Raw genomic sequence first — 18,248 nt, forward strand, 5'->3', positions numbered from 1 at the left:
GGGAATTAAGAAAAGAACCCATCAGTCAAAGGAGAAAGCAGAAGCTAAGATTCGGCTCAAGAAATTAGAAAAAACAGGAGGGAAATAAAAGAAGAGCAGTGATTAGTGACATAAGAAAATGAATATACAAAAAGGCCCAATAATGCCAAAAAGTGGATCTTTGCAAGGATTTATGAAACGTACAAATCTCTGGTAGGTCCGATCAAGAAAAAGAGAGAAGACATAAAAGGCTGAGATTTGGAGTGAGAAAGGGAGCATCTCTACAGCGTTTGCAGATAACAAAAGTTTAGGAAGAGGAAAAATTAAAATGGAATGTTATAAACCAATTTATGTCAACGTGTTGGAAACATTTGATAAAATGGACAGTTTCTAGAAAAATACACTTAAAACTCACACGCTAGAAAGAGAAAACCTGAAAAGTCCTTACCTATGACTACTAAAGAAATTGAATTTAGGGACTGCTCTGGAGGTGCAGTGGTTAAGAATCCGCCTGCCAATGAAGGGGACATGGGTTCGAGCCCTGGTCTGGGAAGATCTCACATGCCGCGGAGCAACTAAGCCCGTGCGCCACAACTACAGAGCTTGTGCTCTAGAGCCCGCGAGCCACAACTACTGAGCCCACGTGCCACAACTACTGAAACCCACGCGCCTAGAGCCCGTGCTCCACAACAAGAGAAGCCACCGCAATGAGAAGCCCGCGCACTGCAACGAAGAACAGACCCCACTCGCTGCAACTAGAGAAAGGCTGTGTGCAGCAACGAAGACCCAACGCGGCCCAAAATAAATAAATAAAATAAATAAAAATTAATGAAAACCTTCCCTCAAAGAAAACTCCAGGACTAGATAGCCCTCACTCACAAGTTTTGCTTAAATTTTTGAGGAAGAGCTAATACCAATTTTATACAAGCTCTTCCAGGTGACAGTAAAAGAGGGAGCTCTTCCCAACTTATTTTATCAGGCGAGTGTACCCTTAATACACAGATCCAAACAGGAAAGTATAAGGAAGGAAAATCCCACGTATTAATACAGATGATTTTAAATAAAACATCAGCCAACTGAACTTTTACAGAAGGTCACCCGTCATGTGCAGGTTGCCTTTATTTCAGGGTCACAAAGTTAAACAGAAAAAAATCTATCAGTATAATTACCCGTAAAAAAGGTATTAAAGGAGAAAAATTATATGATCATCTCAAAAGATGTACCGAAAATGTTTGATAAAATTCAACACTAATTTATAATAAAAATATCCATTAGTGAACTTGAAGTAAAAGAGAACGCGTTAATACAAGGAAGAATTTTTTTTTTTCTTTTTTTTTCCGGTACGCGGGCCTCTCACTGTTGTGGCCTCTCCCGTTGCGGAGCACAGGCTCTGGACGCGCAGGCTCAGCGGCCATGGCTCACGGGCCCAGCCGCTCCGCGGCATGTGGGATCCTCTCGGACCGGGGGACGAACCTGTGTCCCCTGCATCGACAGGTGGACTCTCAACCACTGCGCCACCAGGGAAGCCCAATGAAGAATATTTTTGTAAAACATACGAAAGCATAATACTTAATGGTGAGACAGAGAGTCTTTCTCTTTGCGATTAGAAACCAGGGAACGGTGCCCTCCTGAGCCCAGTTCCTGGACAAACCTGTCAGAGAAGAAGCAGAAAGGGTGTAAGGATAGGAAGAGACAAAGCAAAGCTTTCATTATTTGTAGATAAAATTGTTGAGAACATAGTAAATGTCATACCTTATAGTTAAGTTATTAGAATCAATAGGGAGTTCAGCAAGGTTGTTGAATTAAAAAAAAATAGGATACACAGTTCAATTACGTTTCTATAATGCTTCAGTCGACAATTAGAAAATAAAGTTTAAAACAAAGATACTATTGGTAAAACATCAGGAAATACAGTCAGCCCTCCTTATCCGCGGGTTCTGCGTCCGTGGATCCAGCTAACCGCTGATAAAATTGTTGATTGAAACAGCAAACGCGGAATCCTGGATACGGAGAGCTGACTGTACTTTGTCATTTTGTATAAGGCACCTGAGCATCTGGGGATTCTGGTATCCACGGGAGGAAGGAGTGGGCGGGGGTGTGTGGGGGTGTGGGGGCGGTCCTGGAACCAATCCCCCGAGGATAAAAACGGACGGACGATTGTGTTAAATACCCAGGAATGAACCTAACAAAATGGGGTAAAACTTCTATTCAAAAGTCTATAAAACATTATTGAGAGAAATCTTTAAAAATTTAGATTAAAATTTAATTTTGAAAAAGACCAGGAAAATGATGGTCGTGGATTTTAAGATTCAATATTTTTACGATTTAAAATTTCTCCAAATCGATCTAATATTTCTATGCAATACCATCCAAAATCCCAATGGATCTGCTCCCTCCACCCCCCCACCCCCAGCCCCCATCTCTGTGTGTGTCATGACCAGGAAATTCTACAATCTATTTTACAATATAAAGGACCAAGAATAACCAGGACACAAAAGGAGGGGGAGGAAGAGGGACCGTAGTACCGATTTTGACATTTGCCGTGACGTTAAAACTGAGCCAGTACGGTATTGGCGAAACAATAGACATGAGCGGATTTAAACAGAGAACCATGAAACAGACCCGTGCATAGACAGATATTTGGCTTGTGAAAAATGTAGCACTGAAGAGCAGTGGAGAACTAGTGGTGTGCTGGGATGATCAGATATCCAAGGGGATACAGACGAACTTGAACCCCACCTCCCACCACACACTCGAGTCTGTTCCAGGTCGGATGGAAATCTACGTGCAAAAGGCAGAAATGATAAAGTCTTTAGAAGTTCATGTAGAAGAAAAGCTTCCTGCTGTTGGGATAGAAAACATTTTATCATCACTAACCCTAAGGGAAAATATTGATGTATTTGACTACATTAAAATTAAGAACCTCTGTTCATCAGAAGACATCACTCACAGAGGATAAAGACAAGCACAGAAGGGGAAAGGATATTTGAAAAACGTAGTAAATAAAGGGCTTGTATCCAGAATTTAAAACAGCCTCCTACAAACAATAAGAAAAAAGGCAAGAAAAAGGGCAAGAGACTCAGACAAACACTTCGCCAAAAAGGACATCCAAATGTCCAATAAACGTATGGTAAAGTATTCATCAGAATCATTTATTATGAAAATGCTAATTAAAACCCCAAAGACCTATCACTACATAGGCACCAGAATGGATAAAAAGAGAAAAAGACTGACAGTAAAAGTGGAGGTAAGAACACAAGCATCTCATCACTGCAGTTGGGTGTGTGAGTTGCCACACTCAATGGAGAGAACCGTTTGCCAATATCTGGATAAGTTGGAGATGTGCATTTGCTCAGACTCAAAAATTCCACACCCCAGGAGTACAGCTCAGGGAAATGCACACACCTGTGCACCACAAGACGTGTGTAAGGATGGGGCATTAGGTGTAATATGTCAACTCGGGAAAACCAAGCATCAATTGATGGTAAAATGGATACAAACTTTGTGGCGTCGTGGTGCAGGAAAGGGCAGCCAGAAGAGGGGTCCAGCTGCAGAAACCCCCACCGCGACGAATCTTCACGTCATTTCATGGGAAAGAAGCCAGAAATGAAAACATGCACGCCAGCGAAACGGGCGAGATGACTAGCAGGTGGCAATGAAACAGACGGCAGCGGTGACCTTGCGCTGCGCCCTGGAGGTCCCAAGGCCACATCCTTGGTGGGCATATGAGCACCTTCACGGGGGCAGAGGGATTTGCGGCCGGAAGGCAGCTGGGAAACCAGAACACGAGCTGAGGACCCAACTGAGACAGCCTCCACGTGCCGGGGGAGCTCTGGAAAATAAAGAGCTAGAGCGTATACATCACTGGTACCCTACCTGAGGAACTCAAATACCCGTGAACAAGGACAGGGAAGGTGCCTGGAGGAGCAACGACCTTTACAATGTCTCTAACTTTACAAGGAAATCAACGGAACACTGGAAAACGGCTCTGTTTTCTTTATTCATTCTCGCCCCTCCCCCCTACCCCCCACTCGTGGTCCCATCTCTGGGCACAGCCGTGCTTGGGGACCGGGAACAGAGCAGACATCCTGGAGCAGGACTTCCAGACCATCCTCAGGACTGGGGACTCCTGGAGCCCCTCCCTCCCTCTTCAGGGGTCCTGTGTCGGACCTCCGTCCTCCAGGGCCAGGAGAAGAGGCTGGCTGGAAACTGGTGGGAAACAGGGTGGCATCTCCCACCCACCACCCCATGGGGAGCGATGGCTGCCCTGCCCCAAACCAAGTTGGTCAAGATAAGGTGCAGGTCCAAGTGTCAGTGGGTCAGCAAAGCTGGTCCCACCAGGTCAGCACCCTGGTCAGCGCCCTGCATACACCGGGGGCGGGGGGGGGGGTGCCCATGGAGTCATGGTGGGGTGGCCGTGGTGGCAGTGGGGGGTGGGGGCATTGTGCCAGGCGTGGAATGCCTTTACCTAGATGTCCAGCGTCTCCCACCTGCACACTGATGATGCCCATGCCCTTGTGTCCTTGAGCCCTGCTGGTGGCCCCTGGTCATGGAATCCAGAGTGAACCCTGGGAGAGAAAGACAAGGACTTGTCAAGGGGGGATGGGGTGCCCAGTCCCCCAAGAAGGAGAGGATTCTCCATGCATGATCGTCAGGACTTCCAGGTTCCCACTTCCCCCCCCCCCCCTTCTGCTGCTGGAGGCCGTGACCCACCAGCCCCTCTGGCCACGACAGATTCCCATGGGGACCTTGCTTTTCTCCCCCTTGGGCTCAGGCCCCACTGCATGCATTCGTCCAACATTTATTCAGCAAAAGTCTGCCAGGCTCTGGCTCTGCCTCTGCCCTGGGCGGCGGGGCTCGAGGGGGTGGGGCAGGTGGGAGATGCAGCGCACCATCTCCCCGCGCCTGGGACCCTCTGCACAGATTCTGGGGGGTTCCTGGGCCCATGCCCAGGAAGCGCCTTCTCAGAGAAGGACTCAAGGTGAGCGGGGACCTTCAGGAGATGAACACGCGTGGGAGGGGCACTGGCTCCTGGCCCGAAAGCGTTCACAAAGCTCCCTGGCAAATGTCCCCTCTTAGCCCAGCACAAAGCCCGGCCGCTCCTGTTCGTCCAAAGGCAGTGAAAAGGGCGGGACCTGGAAGCAGCGGATCACGGCAGAATGGATGGGCCACTCGGTACTCCTCATTTGTAACCCGAGACGTGATGGAAACACAGGCAGGCGTGACCCGGAGAGAGGGTGGGTGTGGAGGGCAGGGGAGGGGCCCGGCACCCACTTCCCGGCGTGTCCACGCTCGGCCGCAGTCTCCCACCCGAGGGCCGATGGGGCCAGGCCGGGAGCACCTCCTGAGCCCCTTTCCGTGGCTGGCTGCTTCCTTCCGGAAGAAGGCAGCTCGTGTGAGGCTCTCACACTGTGACACCGGTGGGACCTCAAGACCCAGCCCCTGCTGGGCAGTGTCCCCCCAGCAGCTCCACTGCCCCTTGTCCTCTGCCTGCCACCCTTGCACCTGCTGTGACTTACCCTGGGGCCCCTGCTTCCTATCTTGGCACGAGAGTCTAGAGGACTGCGGTTCTCCGGACATCAGGGCAGGGAGTGCCCAGAATGCCAAGCTCAGGCTTGTCCAGGCTCTTGGCCTGGGGTGCAGGAGGGCAGGGGGCCTGGAGCATGAGGGGGTGTCAGATGGCCCCTCTCTTTTGGAAGCCGGTGTTGGAACCAATTGGAGGAGGACTTGGGGGCAATGGTAAACGAAAGGCCGGTTTCTTTTATTCCAAAAGTTTCAAGCTCTCCTATAACCCCGATAGGGACTGGAGCCTGCTGGCCCAGCACTGCCCACTGCCGCAGCCCCTCGTCCTTTGCGGGTCCGGGAGGTTGCTTGTGGCCCGCCCTTGAAAGTCGTGCCCTTTTCTGAACGCGTGGACACTGTGGGCCTCCCCGGACGCCACCTCTCCCTCTGGAGCTCCCCTCCGAGCAGGAAGGATGGCTGTGGCCGAGTGACATCCCACATGGCCCCTGGCTGCCTGGGCAGCCTAGCCAGTGGCCAAGGGACAGACGCAGAGCACAGGGGCCGGCTTCCACCTCCTCTGCTTTCCACTTGCAGAGTGTGTGCGCGTGTGTGTCCATGCGAGAGTGTGTATGTTCGAGTGTGTGTGTGCGCAAGACGAGCCCACACGGTCCTCTGGAAAGCCAATCCCATGGTGATGTGACCCTGAGGGTTTGGGGACGACTTGTGGGTCCACACAGCCCAGAGTCTCTGGGCCCATAGGCCAGGCCTGGGTAAGTCAGCATCACGCAGGGGTCAGGACAGGCCCAGGGGCGCGGGTGCCAGGAGAGCCCCAGGCCCACCATGCAGCTCTGGCCCCTCGGGAAGGGCTCACGTACACCCGGCCCTAAAGGGCCAGGCCCGGGAACACCGAACCTGTTTGAGGAGGTGACCTACCTCGGACCCGAGTCCCAAGCCCTGGAACCTCGGGACTCAGAACTGAGAGACCAGAGGGGCAGGACAAAGGTCACAGGGCAGCCTCTCTGCCTGATGCCTCAGAGAAACAGCACAGCTTGGTCCAGCTGGGCAGTCCCCCACCTCCCTGGTCACCCCCAGGGCAGGCGCCACGCAGGGCCCCCTCCCACCGCCGGTCAGCACTCACCTCTGCACGGGCCGAGGTCAGACGGGCACCGTGCCCTGCGGGCAGGTTCTGAGCCCCTGGTGGGCCAAGTCCAGGATCCGGAGGGCTTTGTGCCTGGCTGGGTGTTTGAGAGCTGGACCCTTGCAGCCCCTGTTGGCCTTGCAGACGCCGAGTGGCAGGTGGGGCAGAGCAGACACGCAGGACGGGGTGTCTCCACTGCATCCCTGCCCACCTCACGTTGCGCTGGGCTTGCCTCGGGCCGGTGGGCAGGCGGTCAGAGCCTGGCGAGTCTGTCCCTGTCACCCCCCGACACGGCAGCAGCAGCGGCTGACTGGCCTTGTCACCTGTTCCCCACTGAGGGTCTGCGGCTGAGATCGGGTTTCAGGGAACCTGCAGGGCACTGTGGGGTGCTGGGCGGTGCTGGGCGGTGCTGGTGCCAGTTACTCGGCTTCACAAGGCTGCAGGCTGCATCCGCTTCGGGAAGGCCTCCTCCTCGGGGTCGCTGGGCCAGGCAACGGGGGGTGGGGCCCCGCCCTGACTGTTCAGGGACGTGGGCACGCCCACCCCCCTCCCTGCACCGGGCCTGGTGTCCTCGTCTGGAACTAGGGGTTGGGCTGCCTTGTCCGTCCAGGCCCTTCCAGCCCCATCAGGCCATTGGGGACCCCACACCCCTTTGCTCCCCCTCTGCCCCTCCGTCCTGGGTGCCGGGCACCCCCCCCCCCCGCCCACGGCTGCCCACGCACCAAGAGAATCGGACGCTGGCGCTGTTCCGGGGCAGCTCAGGGCGGCTGAGCGGGGATCTGCGTGCTCTGGGCTGGCTAACGCGACAAGCACAGCCGTCAGCGCGGCCATGATGCGATTACACGGCTAATCAGCTCAGCGCATCCTCCACCACCCGCAGCCCCCGCCTCGCTGAGGGGTCTGCGTGGCCTGTGCCCAGGATTTCACCCCTAATGAGCGGGGCTCTGCTCTCCTGGAGGCAGCCCCGAGGGAGGCCCGTGACCCAGCTGCTCTGGTGACTGAGGTGTGGGTCGAGTGGCCGGGGGCCTCTGCCCATCGCCCTGCCGGCTGGGAGGCGGTCCCAGGCCTGTTCCAGGCTGCCTGTGGAGAAAGGCAGCGCTCTTGGTTTCCGTGGTGATGGCCTGCAAACGCCCTCCCGGGCTCCGGGCACCTGCCTGGAGGGGGTGGGGTCTGGTAGCTGAGAGGGATGAGGGGGGAAGCTCTGCTTCCCCTCCCCCAGGGCCCCGCCGCGCGTCTGATTGGCAGCAGGAGCTCACGGTCTGAAATGCGCCAGCGCCCGGCTCTGACCTGGGAAGGTGAGGGGCGGCAATTTCGCAGCAAGAGAAAGACGTGTAACGGGGGGGGGGGGGGGGGGGGGGGGGGGGGTTCTGTGTGCGGAGAGGAGGCGCTGGGCTCATGGCTCGGGCAGAGTCGGGGGAGCCCCGTGACCATGGACAGCGTGACCATTGGCCAGAGTGGGGACGGCCCGCGATGCGCTCCCAGTGAGGGCCCGGGCGATGGCCGTGGTGGGCGGCCCCTGCTCTGGGCGGCCCCCAGGGAGACCTGCCACCAGTGTCTGCAGAGGCCTGTGCCCACACTCAGTGACACAGCACCAGCCCCGCCAGTCTCCCTGCCCTGCAGGGACACAGATGCTGCAAGAGCGGGGCCTCGGTCCCACCTGCCGCCCACACCCGGCGCGTGGTCCCACGCAGGGCTGCCACCCAGAGGCTGAGGCCCCCCTCGCCCTCAGGTTCCCCAGAGCCCTCGGTGGGCTCTGGGGTCCCTGGGCCGCCTGCCTGAGATAGATACAGCCTGCAGCCCGCACTACCGTCAGCTGCTGAGTACCCAGCAGCCCCAAATTGAGCAGCTAGAAACAATGCAGATTTACCGTCTCACAGGCTCTGGGGTCCGGAATCCAGGCGCAGCTTAACCAGGTGCCTCTGGGTCAGGGTCTCTCGCGGCTGCAGTCAAGGTGTCAGCTGGGCTGGGGGAGAAGGGTGCACCAGGGGCCCCTGAGATGGTGCAGGGAGGTGGGTGCAGGACTCAGGTGACGAGGGGGCTGGTGGAGACGGGGCTCTTCCCGTGTCCCTGCCTGGCACCATCTCCTCCAGGCACAGGTGGACTTGTCCTCACAGAGGGACAGTGCTTTGTCCAGCCTCTGCTTGGCCTCACCCTGTGGAAACAGGAGGGCGGGCTGAGGTGGGAGAGGCGGGGACTTCTCTCTGGGAACCCAGTGGGATGCGTCACTGTCACTCACAGTGGACCTTCCTTCCTCCCTCCCTCCCTCCCCCCACGCCCTCCCCACGTGTCCCCTTCCTCCCTGTGGTCCTTCCTCAGCATCGAAGGATGAGGCCTGGGCTGGACTCCACTACTGCACGAAGTGGACAGAACCCTGCCCCAATCCTGCCCCCACCTCAATTTGCAGAGTGACCTTGGGTAAGTCACTTCCCTTCAAGGACCCTCAGTGTTCCCATCTCCCGTGGGCGATGGGACGAGATTTTGTCTTCTCTCCTTTAATCTTGGAGCCATAGAGATCCAGGGCCAGGGGGTGATCAGCTGGTCACCATTCATTCATTTATTCACTCATCAAACATTCACTGTACCTCTCCTGTAGTGAGGAGAACGGTGGCCCCCAGACACCTCTGTCCATGTCACCCAATCCTCAGAACCCATGAATGTGAACTTATTTGGGGAAAGGATCTTTGTAGAGGTAATTAAGGCCAGGATCATCGAGACACTAAATCCAACAAGTGTGCTTGTAAGAGACATACACGGAGGAGGGGGCCGTGGAAAGATTGAGGCAGAGATGGCAGGGGTGCAGCCAGAAGCCACAGAAGAGGCTGGCAGAGGCAGGAAGGCTCCTCTCCTATAACCTCTGGAGGGAGCATGGCCCTGCTGACACCTGGAGTTTGGTCTCCTGCCTCCTGAACTGTGAAGGAATACCTTTCTGCTGTTTCACGTTCCCTAGGTTGTGGTCGTGGGTTACGGCGGCCCCAGGAGACACGCAGCTTCTGTGTGCACTGCTCACTGACAGGAGACAAAGACCACAGGGACAGCTATCCTGGGAAGGGAAGGCGGGCTGGGGGCCGGGGGCATGAGGAGTCGGGGGCTCCTCTGCCTCTCCCCTCGTCCCGAGGCCCCGCGGGACCAGCCATCCGTCAGCTCACTGCAGTTATGCTTAAGGCTTGGGGAGGACGACCTCCCATTTCAGCAATGATCTGCTCTCGGATATTATGAGGAACGGGCTGCCAGGCCCTGGGAAACGTCCTCTAATGGACACAGCATCAATCCTCACGGCCGCGTGGCCGCGCATCAGGCTGGAGGCTCTCCAAGTTTGCACATCACAAGGAATTTAAGCAAGACCCCAGTTAAGTGGCTTACGATAAAAATAGCCAACATGTTCTGAATGCAAGATGTGAGCTCATCAAGGAAAGAGACACTTAGTTCTCTTTGAGAGGAAATACCCAGAGTCAGATTTAACACCAGACTACTTCCTGTAACTTCTGCGCAATTTTGCAAAGCGTTATTTGCACAGTTAACGGGCAGGAGTTGATGGGTGGAGTGAGGTTGCTCTCAGCGGAACGGGGGACGCTGGTGGTGGAGCCACAGATGGAGTGTGTGGAGCTTGGGGCCCCTGGGCTCGCCCCGGGTGGGCGAGGCTGCGGGAGAAGGGCCACCTCCGGGGGCTGCACGAGGAAGGGCTTCTCCACCCCGGGCGCAGGTGGAGGCTTTGGCGGGTTGGGGGGCAAGGACCACAGAGGCCGAGTCCAGGGACACGGCCCCCAGGCCGGGCCATCTGCCCTCCCAGTGCCTGCCAGGAGTCTCACCTCGCAGCTGTCAGTTACCCGAGAATCCACGCACCCTCGCTTCCCAGGATGTTCTGTTTGCCAAAACCCTCTCCTATCTTTTCTTTTACTTGCTCCCCACACGTCCAGTGACAGACGTCCTATTCTCTCCTTTCTGCAGAAGGACTGTGGTGGCAACTACCAGGAACAGAAAGCCAGACCAACATGCTACCCAAAGTGGGATCCGGCTGCTCGCCGATCTAAAGCCAATCCTCGAGAGGCAAAGCTGGTTGAAAGGAAAATTTGCTTTATTCCGGAGGCCGGCAACAAGAGGGGAAGGAGGACTTGTATCCAAAGGCCAAGTCCCCCCTGAAGATCAGTGGGCAAGAGGTTGTTTTTTTTTTTTGCGGTACGCGGGCCTCCCACTGTTGTGGCCTCTCCCGTTGCGGAGCACAGGCTCTGGACACGCAGGCCCAGCGGCCATGGCTCACGGGCCCAGCCGCTCCGCGGCATGTGGGATCTTCCCTGACCGGGGCACGAACCCGCGTCCCCTGCATCGGCAGGCGGACTCTCACCCACTGCACCACCAGGGAAGCCCCGGGCAGAGCTTTTAAAGGGGAGTTTCAGGGGTGTATAAGGGGAGGGAGGGGGCTGCATGCAGAACAGCACAGTCAGCTCTGACAGTCACCTTGAAATCGGTCATCGGTGGTCTGACCAGCGTCATCTTGATTGTTTAAGTGCAGTTAGTCTTCAGGTCCAGGGTCGGTTTGTTCCCATTTCTTTGAGACCAGCTCTCGAAATTGTGGCAGCTTATGTCATGGCTAGAGGCTGACCATCGTGCAGTTAACTTCTTCCTGGTGGCGGTTTCGGCATCTACAAAACAGCTCACAGGACGTGGCTCAGAGCAGTATCTCCAGCCCTTGAGGAGGATCTAAAAGTCCTTGACTCTGCTCTGAACTATTATTATTCTGTCCTGTCTGACTGTTTTCCTTTGCTTCTGCATTTTCCCACTTCGCTGATTAAACTTATTCTTTGTCTAAAGTTTTTCTACAGACAAAAGGCAGGTGGAGGACCTGGGGGGCAGGGGGTGGGGGAAGGACCATAGGGTCCTGCTCTGTTTCAAACAGAGGACTCAGCAGGGCAGTTCACTGTCTCACGGTGGCACGCTGCTGCAGACGCTTCCCGAAGACGTCCAGGTCTTTATCCTCGGAACCTGTGAATGCCGTCTTACCTGGAAAAAGGGACTTCGCAGATGGGAGTAAGTCAAGGGTCTTGAGATGGGGAGGTTCTCCTGGATGACTCAGGGGAGCCGTAAATGTAATCACATGTCTCCTTATGCGAAGGAGGCGGAGGAGATATGACAAGAGGAGGGAAGAGAGAAGGAGATGTGACCATAGAGGAGAAGTTGGAGTGATGCAGCCACGAACGAGCCAGGGAATGAAGGCAGCCACGGGACGCTGGAGAAGGCAAGGAAGGGATTCTCCCCAAGGGCCTCCAGAGGAGGCACAGCCCTGCCAACACCTTGGTTTCAGCCTAATGAAACCCATTTCAACTTCTGATGTCCAGACTTCTGAGGGAATACATTCCGACTGTTTTAAGCCAGCCAATTAGTGGTAATTTTTATACAGCATCAACAGGAAACTAAGACACTCCTGAAACAAGAAGTATGGAGACGGGCATCACTGGCGCTGAGAAAGAGGCAATGATGTCCTCAAGGACATAGGCTCCTCTCCTTTCCCTCAACCATCCTTGAATGTTGGCTATTTGTCCTTTGGCTTGTCGCCTCATGGACATAAACTGGTTGCCATAGCTCCAGGCATCACATCTTCACTTGACAGCATCTAAAGCAGGAAGAGATGAAAGTTGGGGTGGGAGGGGTGGCTTCTCCTTATGTGGTCCTGTCTTTCATCAAAAAGGAAAATCTCTTCCAGAAGCCACTCAGTGTACTTCCTAGGCTGGTCCAACCAAGGGCACATGGCTACTCTGGGCCAGTTGATCGCAAAGGGAATAGACAGCTCTGATTGGCTTAGACCAATCCCAAGTCACGTCCAGGCCGGGCACAGTCTCCCCCTGCACAAGCGGGCTCTGTTGGCAAGTTAACGAGGGGACGCGTCTGGGTGTTCAGCCTATGTCAGAGAGTTAGCAGTGGGGTGGGCTCAGGCCGTGGCCTCCTGGGTCCCCCCACCCAGCTGCCTCCCTAGGGCACCCCCTACTGCCTGTCTCTGGAGGGGTCACCACCCTGCCTTGGCAGGACAGCGACACCCGCCTAATGTCACACACCCAGCAGGCAGGCCCTCTGCCCACAGGGACCTGGCTGCCCACGCCTCCCTGAGGGTCTCCCTTCCGTGGCTCCTGCGTCCTCCCCTCAACTGACAAGTCTGTTTCGGCCTGGAAAGAAACCGAGGCCTGTCATGTTAACATTAACCCAGCAGGACTCCGTGCCCCTCTCACCCCCTTCCTCCCCTCCTGGGGGCTTCCCAGGCATCTCCAGGCTCTGGACCTCCTGGCTCTGCCTCTTGTCCATGTCGGCCGCCTTACCAGCCCTGACCCGAAGGACTCCTTCCTCCAGGCTGCCGGGTGGCTCCTGCCAAGGTCAGTGTGACCCAGCCCTCCTTGGCCTGAAGACCCATGTCCTCATGACCACAACCCCCGCTGCCCGGAAAAGACAGACAGGCCCCCGGGGACCCTGTGCTCATGGGCCGTGGGGCAGAGGAGGGCTCTCGGCAGGTTTCAGAGGAGGAGGTTACGTGGGGGCTGTGGTGGGGAGAGCCCTGGGGCTGGGGGGTAGCAGCGCCTGGTCCCACTGCCCTGAACTGGGACACTCGGTGCCCCGGGTCCTGGGCAGCCGGGGTGGCTGCCTTTCCTGCTGTTGCCTGTCCTCCCAGCCCCTGAGCCCCCAGAGTCCAACCCGCCCATGCGGCCTTGTCCCTGGAGACCCAGCTGGCTTGCCCCGTCCTGGACAGTCCCTCTGGGCCTCCCCCGGGGCCCGAGGTGCCTGCCCACATAGGACTCACTCGCTGGGTGGCCCCCTTCCTCCTCACGGTACCCCTGTCCCGAGAGCCCCTCCAGGGCCCAGGCCGGCCCCCACCTTGACCGGGGCCCTTCGGTGAACAAATGGGCAAGTGATGAGCTCCTCCCCCACCGCTGTCAGGGCCTCCTCTGGCCTCTGCACACCCAGGGCCCCAGCCCCTCGGCGCACCTCTGCCCGTCCGGGAGGATTCCCAGGTCGGTGGGAAGGGGCCGCCTGGGAGCCCAGGGTGAGGGCTTCTGCTCCCCTGCCCGTGCCCACCGTGGAAGTCTTTTTGGGCGCCGGCCAGTCTCCGCCAAGCCTCAAACTCGGGAGCTGCTGAAACCATCCTCTGCTGTCACGGGCCTCTCGCCGCCACTTCTACAAATGTGTCCTGTGTCCCCCTCCCGGGTTCTTACGATGCCCTTGGTGTTCGGCCGTCCACCAGTCCAGTCTGGCTGCGGTTCAAAAGCCTGGCAGGGCTGAAGGGGCCCCTTGGACTTGGACCCGGCAGGGGTGAGCCACAGCTGGCTCTGCACGGGGCCTCCCCAGGCCCCTCGGGGTGAGCTGTCCTGGGGGGCATTTCCTGCTCTCCTCAGACCCCCTGGGCAGGGGCCATGTCCACAGCGGGGCCCTTGCTGGGGCTCTAGTGCGTGGCAGCTCTTTGAGCCCGGTGCCCTTCCTAGTGTTATTTTTATTTATGTACCTGAATCCTCCAAACAGCTGCTTTACTGAGATTCATCCATCACGAGGCTTAATTAAAACAACGCCGAGCGTCTAACTCAGCGTGCGTCACTAAGGCAAATGTTTGTTTTGCCGCAGTCAGTTAGGGCTGTGCGCGGGGGGGGGGGGGGGGGGGGGGGGGGGGATCTGTGCGCCCGGGGGCGGGGGGGAGGGATCAACCCCTGGCAAGGAGGGCGAGCGACCCGGACCCCCCTGCACTCCCTGGGGTGCACCGATGGGGGGCTGCTGAGAGGGCAGGAGGAGCTGGGAGGGGGCATTTCTCAGCCTGCGTGGGGCGGGCCCTTGCCTGCAGCGTCTGGAGGGCAGAGGGAGGGCCCTGGTGGGGAGGGGGCTGCAGGGTCCTGACACTGGTTCATCCCCCATCCACTCTCAGCATCTGAACTGGAAATCCGAGTCCCACTCCCCAGGGGTTGGGGCTTCTGCTGACCTCAAGCAAGGGCACAGATAGATTCCCCAGACAGGACATGGGACAGGCATGGAGAGGACCCCGTGGAGGAGGACGGCTGAAGGGGAGGGGCGTGGCCAGCGGGGTGGTGGTGGGGCCTCCCCAGGGGTCTGCAGGAGAAGAGTTGAGCCCCCTGCAGATTCCTGCAGCCGCTGCTACAAATTACAACTAGCTGCCTGCCTTAAAGCAGCACGACATTCACACCTCCTGGTCTGGAGGTCAGAGGTCTGACACAGGTCTCGCTGGCTTAAGGTCAGGGTGTGGGCCGAGCGGGCTCCTTCCAGAGGCTCCAGGGGAGAACAGTTTCAGGCCTTTTCCAGATTCTAGAAGCCACAGGCATCCCTGGCTGGAGGGCCAGCCTTCCTCTGCCATCAGCGAGGCACCAGGCCCCTCCCTCTCCCCTCCATCCTGCCCTTGCCACTCTTTCCTGCTCCGACCCTCCTCCTATAAGGACCCTCGTGAGCACCCACTCCCACAGACCAGCACAGTCTCCCACCATCGGGTCCTTAATCACACCTGCGAGTCTGCAGGTCCCATAGCGACAGGTGGCAGGTATGAGGACGTTGACGTCTCCGGGGGCCAGGAATCTGCTGCATCCCCCGAGGTGAAAGGCTGTGGTTGACGGAGAGGAGGGTCCAGCCCAGAGCGTTTCTGAGGGAGGAGAGCAGGGTCTCAGGGCAGCCTGGCTGTGAGGGGGTCAGGGCGCCCGCCCGGGAAGGGCTGCGGAGGGCGGGTGCCCGGGAGAGGGTACAGACCCAGGCCTTAAGGTGACGGGGACACAGGTGGCACCAGGCTTGGAGTTAACTGTTCCTGAAGGGGCAGTGTGGCTGGATGGGGCAGGGGTGGGGCCGGCGGTGCTAGAGCCCTGATGGTCACAGTCAAGCTCAGGGAGGCCCCGGGGCCCAGTGGGTCCTGGTGTTGGCTGGAAGTAACACCGGGGGGCAGAGCCCCAATTCCCAGTCTGTGCATGCTGCCCGGGATGGCCAGGGGCTGGAGCCCCTCCGAGCCTCCCAGCCTGTCCCAGTTCATGCCAGGTCAGGGGCCCAGCACCCTAGGACCACTAGCAGTTATGGGGCAGAGGAGCCTGGGGTCCCTCTCCTTACAGGACAGGGGGACGGGGTGCAGGAGGAGCCTGGGGCCCCCCTTACAGGACAGGGGGACGGGGTGCAGGAGGAGCCTGGGGCCCCCCTTACAGGACAGGGGGACGGGGTGCAGGAGGAGCCTGGGGCCCCCCTTACAGGACAGGGGGACGGGGTGCAGGAGGAGCCTGGGGCCCCCCTTACAGGACAGGGGGACGGGGTGCAGGAGGAGCCTGGGGCCCCCCTTACAGGACAGGGGGACGGGGTGCAGGAGGAGCCTGGGGCCCCCTTACAGGACAGGGGGATGGGGGTGAGCAGTTGCTGGAGCAGCAGGGGTCAAGGAGGCCAGAGGGCACCAGGGCCATGGGTGACCCAGAGCCATGGCGGAGGCATCCCAGCAGCGTGCAGGAAGATGGGGCCATCCACTGGGTCCAGAGCCAAGAGGGCCAATATGGTGTGGGGGTGGACTTGAGGCTATGGGGATGCCTTCCTGGTAAAAAAGCTGGGCTGGCTCAGGGCAGTGAGGAAGAAAGGAGGTGACCTCAGCCCGAGTGGACAGGGAAACGGGGCTGGCTTGGGATCAGCTGTGAGAGCCAGAGCAGGGGTCCCCCCGCCCCCAGGAGCGGGGCAGGGGAAGCGGGAGGCGTAACCTTTCTGGACACCAGGATGTGGCTTTACTTGTGTTAATCAGCCTCCTTTGATTTGCCTGAGATGTCCCGGCGACTTAGTACCCTGGCCGTCTCTGATCTGCCCTCCCACCTGACCCTGCAGGACGGGCCCCTAGTGAGATGCAGGCCTTCCCAGGGAGATCCCCGAAGCTGGTTCCTTCTGGTGGGTTCCACCTCCCCAGCTGCCTGGACTTGGGGTCCCCAACCCTCTCACTCACGTGGTTCTATTCTCACCATCACCCACATCCCATCTGAGACTGACTGTCTGATTCTGAGCCAGGCCACCCACCAGGGCTAAGTCCCCCGGGGTGGAGTGGGGCTACAGGAAGCTCCCCCTGCCACAGTCTCGGGAACTCAGCCTCCCCTTTGCTGGCGGACTTTTCCCTCTCACCCAGAAGTCACTTCCCTTTGTGCCTGGCCCGGTCCTGTGTGAACCTCTGTCCTGTATGAAACTCTGTCCCATGTGGCCCTGTCTCTACCCCTGTGACACTGCAGGCGGGGCCCCCAGCCCGGCCCCTCACCCTCACTCTCCCCAGAAGGTCCGGAGCCAGGTGACCTGGGCGAGGACCATCCCTGGGGCAGCCCAAGTGCTCGCTGAGGCAGGGGACACAGCATGCCAGTTTCTCCTCTGACCCTCAGCTTCCCCGACCTCCCGTTAGGACCAGGAACGGCCTGCCCCACGGGGCTGCTGTCGGGCCCCAGGGGTGGTGGATACGGAGCCCAGAGCCCGGGCTGGGTTTGGGGGACTCAGGACCCCCTGGGCTGCTCTCGGTGTAAAAACTGCCTCATTCACCATCCCAATGGGACCCTGGGGAGTGACGGAGGTGCTGACAATAGCTCTGCCAGCCACAGGAACCCTCTGGGACTGTCCCAGCCAACCGGGGTGCTTGGTGATCACTTGGCAACTTGGGGTGTCTTTCTTCTGCCTAGGGGTATTCTCCCAGCGCCTCCTTCCACTCCTCCAGCCTCGTCTGTATGGCTGTGGGTCCCTCCTCCCCCACCACAGGCCCCCCATTCTTTGTGTGCTGTCCACGGCCCCCACACACCCCCATCCCCAGCTGCACTCCTCCCCCCCCACAGGCCCCCCATTCTTTGTGTGCTGTCCACGGCCCCCACACACCCCCACCCCCAGCTGCACCTCTGGGCACTTGGGACCCCTTCTCCCCACTTCCAGGCCCTCCTCCACCTCTGCTGGTGTCGATTCAGCACCGACGCCAGATCACATCCCTGCTCCCCCAGGAGCCTTCCTGGCTTGCGCTGGCCATCCACAGGGACCCTTCCTTCCTCTGTCTGCGTGGACCACTCATGGACACTCACCGCCTGGGTCTTGCTACCCGGACTCTGCTGCTGGTGATGGCGTCATGGGAGGTGGTTACCAGGCAACCAGCCTCTGCAGTCAGGGGAGTCTGCCCTGTGATTTGAAGGGCCCTGCCAATTTCTTAAAATATCAGGGTCAGAGCACATTTAGTCCCAGAGAAGAGAAGAAAATCCAGCCAGGCTCACGTCGCTGGCAGACTCCCCTTCTCTGCCCTCTGACTGCATGGGATTTCCAAGAGGCGACCATGTGAGACTAACCTCATTTTCTTTTCTTGTCACGGTCCTTAGCCTCGTGGACGAGGTGCCCGTTATTGTGGTGATTTTGTCTGTTACAGAGAATTATAGACAAAGGGAGCTGGTGTGACCCTGGAGGGAGGATGCCAGTGGAGTCCCACCGACCCTTGACATCAGTCCCGTGTTGCTGAATATTCTTATCAATGAGTTATATGAAAAAATAAAAGACCTGCCTGTCAGACTGGTGCTGAAACAAAGGATGGGAAGTACATCGTAGGGAAGAGTCACAATTCAGAATCATCCCAATGGGGAGATGACTTAAGATTTAAAGAGAAATTTTAAACAGGTCCCAAACAGCGCGATCCATAAAG

The 18,248-nt window shown here is 58.0% G+C and overlaps 3 long non-coding RNA genes across 3 annotated transcripts; 1 reads left to right on the forward strand and 2 right to left on the reverse strand.

The window, feature by feature from the left end:
• Positions 1–911: 911 nt before the first annotated feature.
• LOC132596897 (uncharacterized) lies at positions 912–8,761 on the reverse strand. Its single transcript, XR_009563218.1, has 3 exons — positions 8,487–8,761; positions 6,620–7,699; positions 912–4,547 (listed from the first exon to the last, which is right to left on the reverse strand). It is a non-coding gene; the product is annotated as an uncharacterized lncRNA (long non-coding RNA).
• Positions 7,374–11,444, forward strand: LOC132596898 (uncharacterized). The gene is made up of 3 exons (XR_009563219.1): positions 7,374–7,914; positions 8,936–9,034; positions 10,565–11,444. It is a non-coding gene; the product is annotated as an uncharacterized lncRNA (long non-coding RNA).
• Positions 10,769–17,777, reverse strand: LOC132596899 (uncharacterized). The gene is made up of 3 exons (XR_009563220.1): positions 17,644–17,777; positions 15,096–15,230; positions 10,769–12,224 (listed from the first exon to the last, which is right to left on the reverse strand). It is a non-coding gene; the product is annotated as an uncharacterized lncRNA (long non-coding RNA).
• Between the last annotated feature and the right edge of the window lie 471 nt (positions 17,778–18,248).

This window comes from Globicephala melas, chromosome 2, assembly GCF_963455315.2.
Source record: "Globicephala melas chromosome 2, mGloMel1.2, whole genome shotgun sequence".
NCBI lineage: Eukaryota > Metazoa > Chordata > Mammalia > Artiodactyla > Delphinidae > Globicephala > Globicephala melas.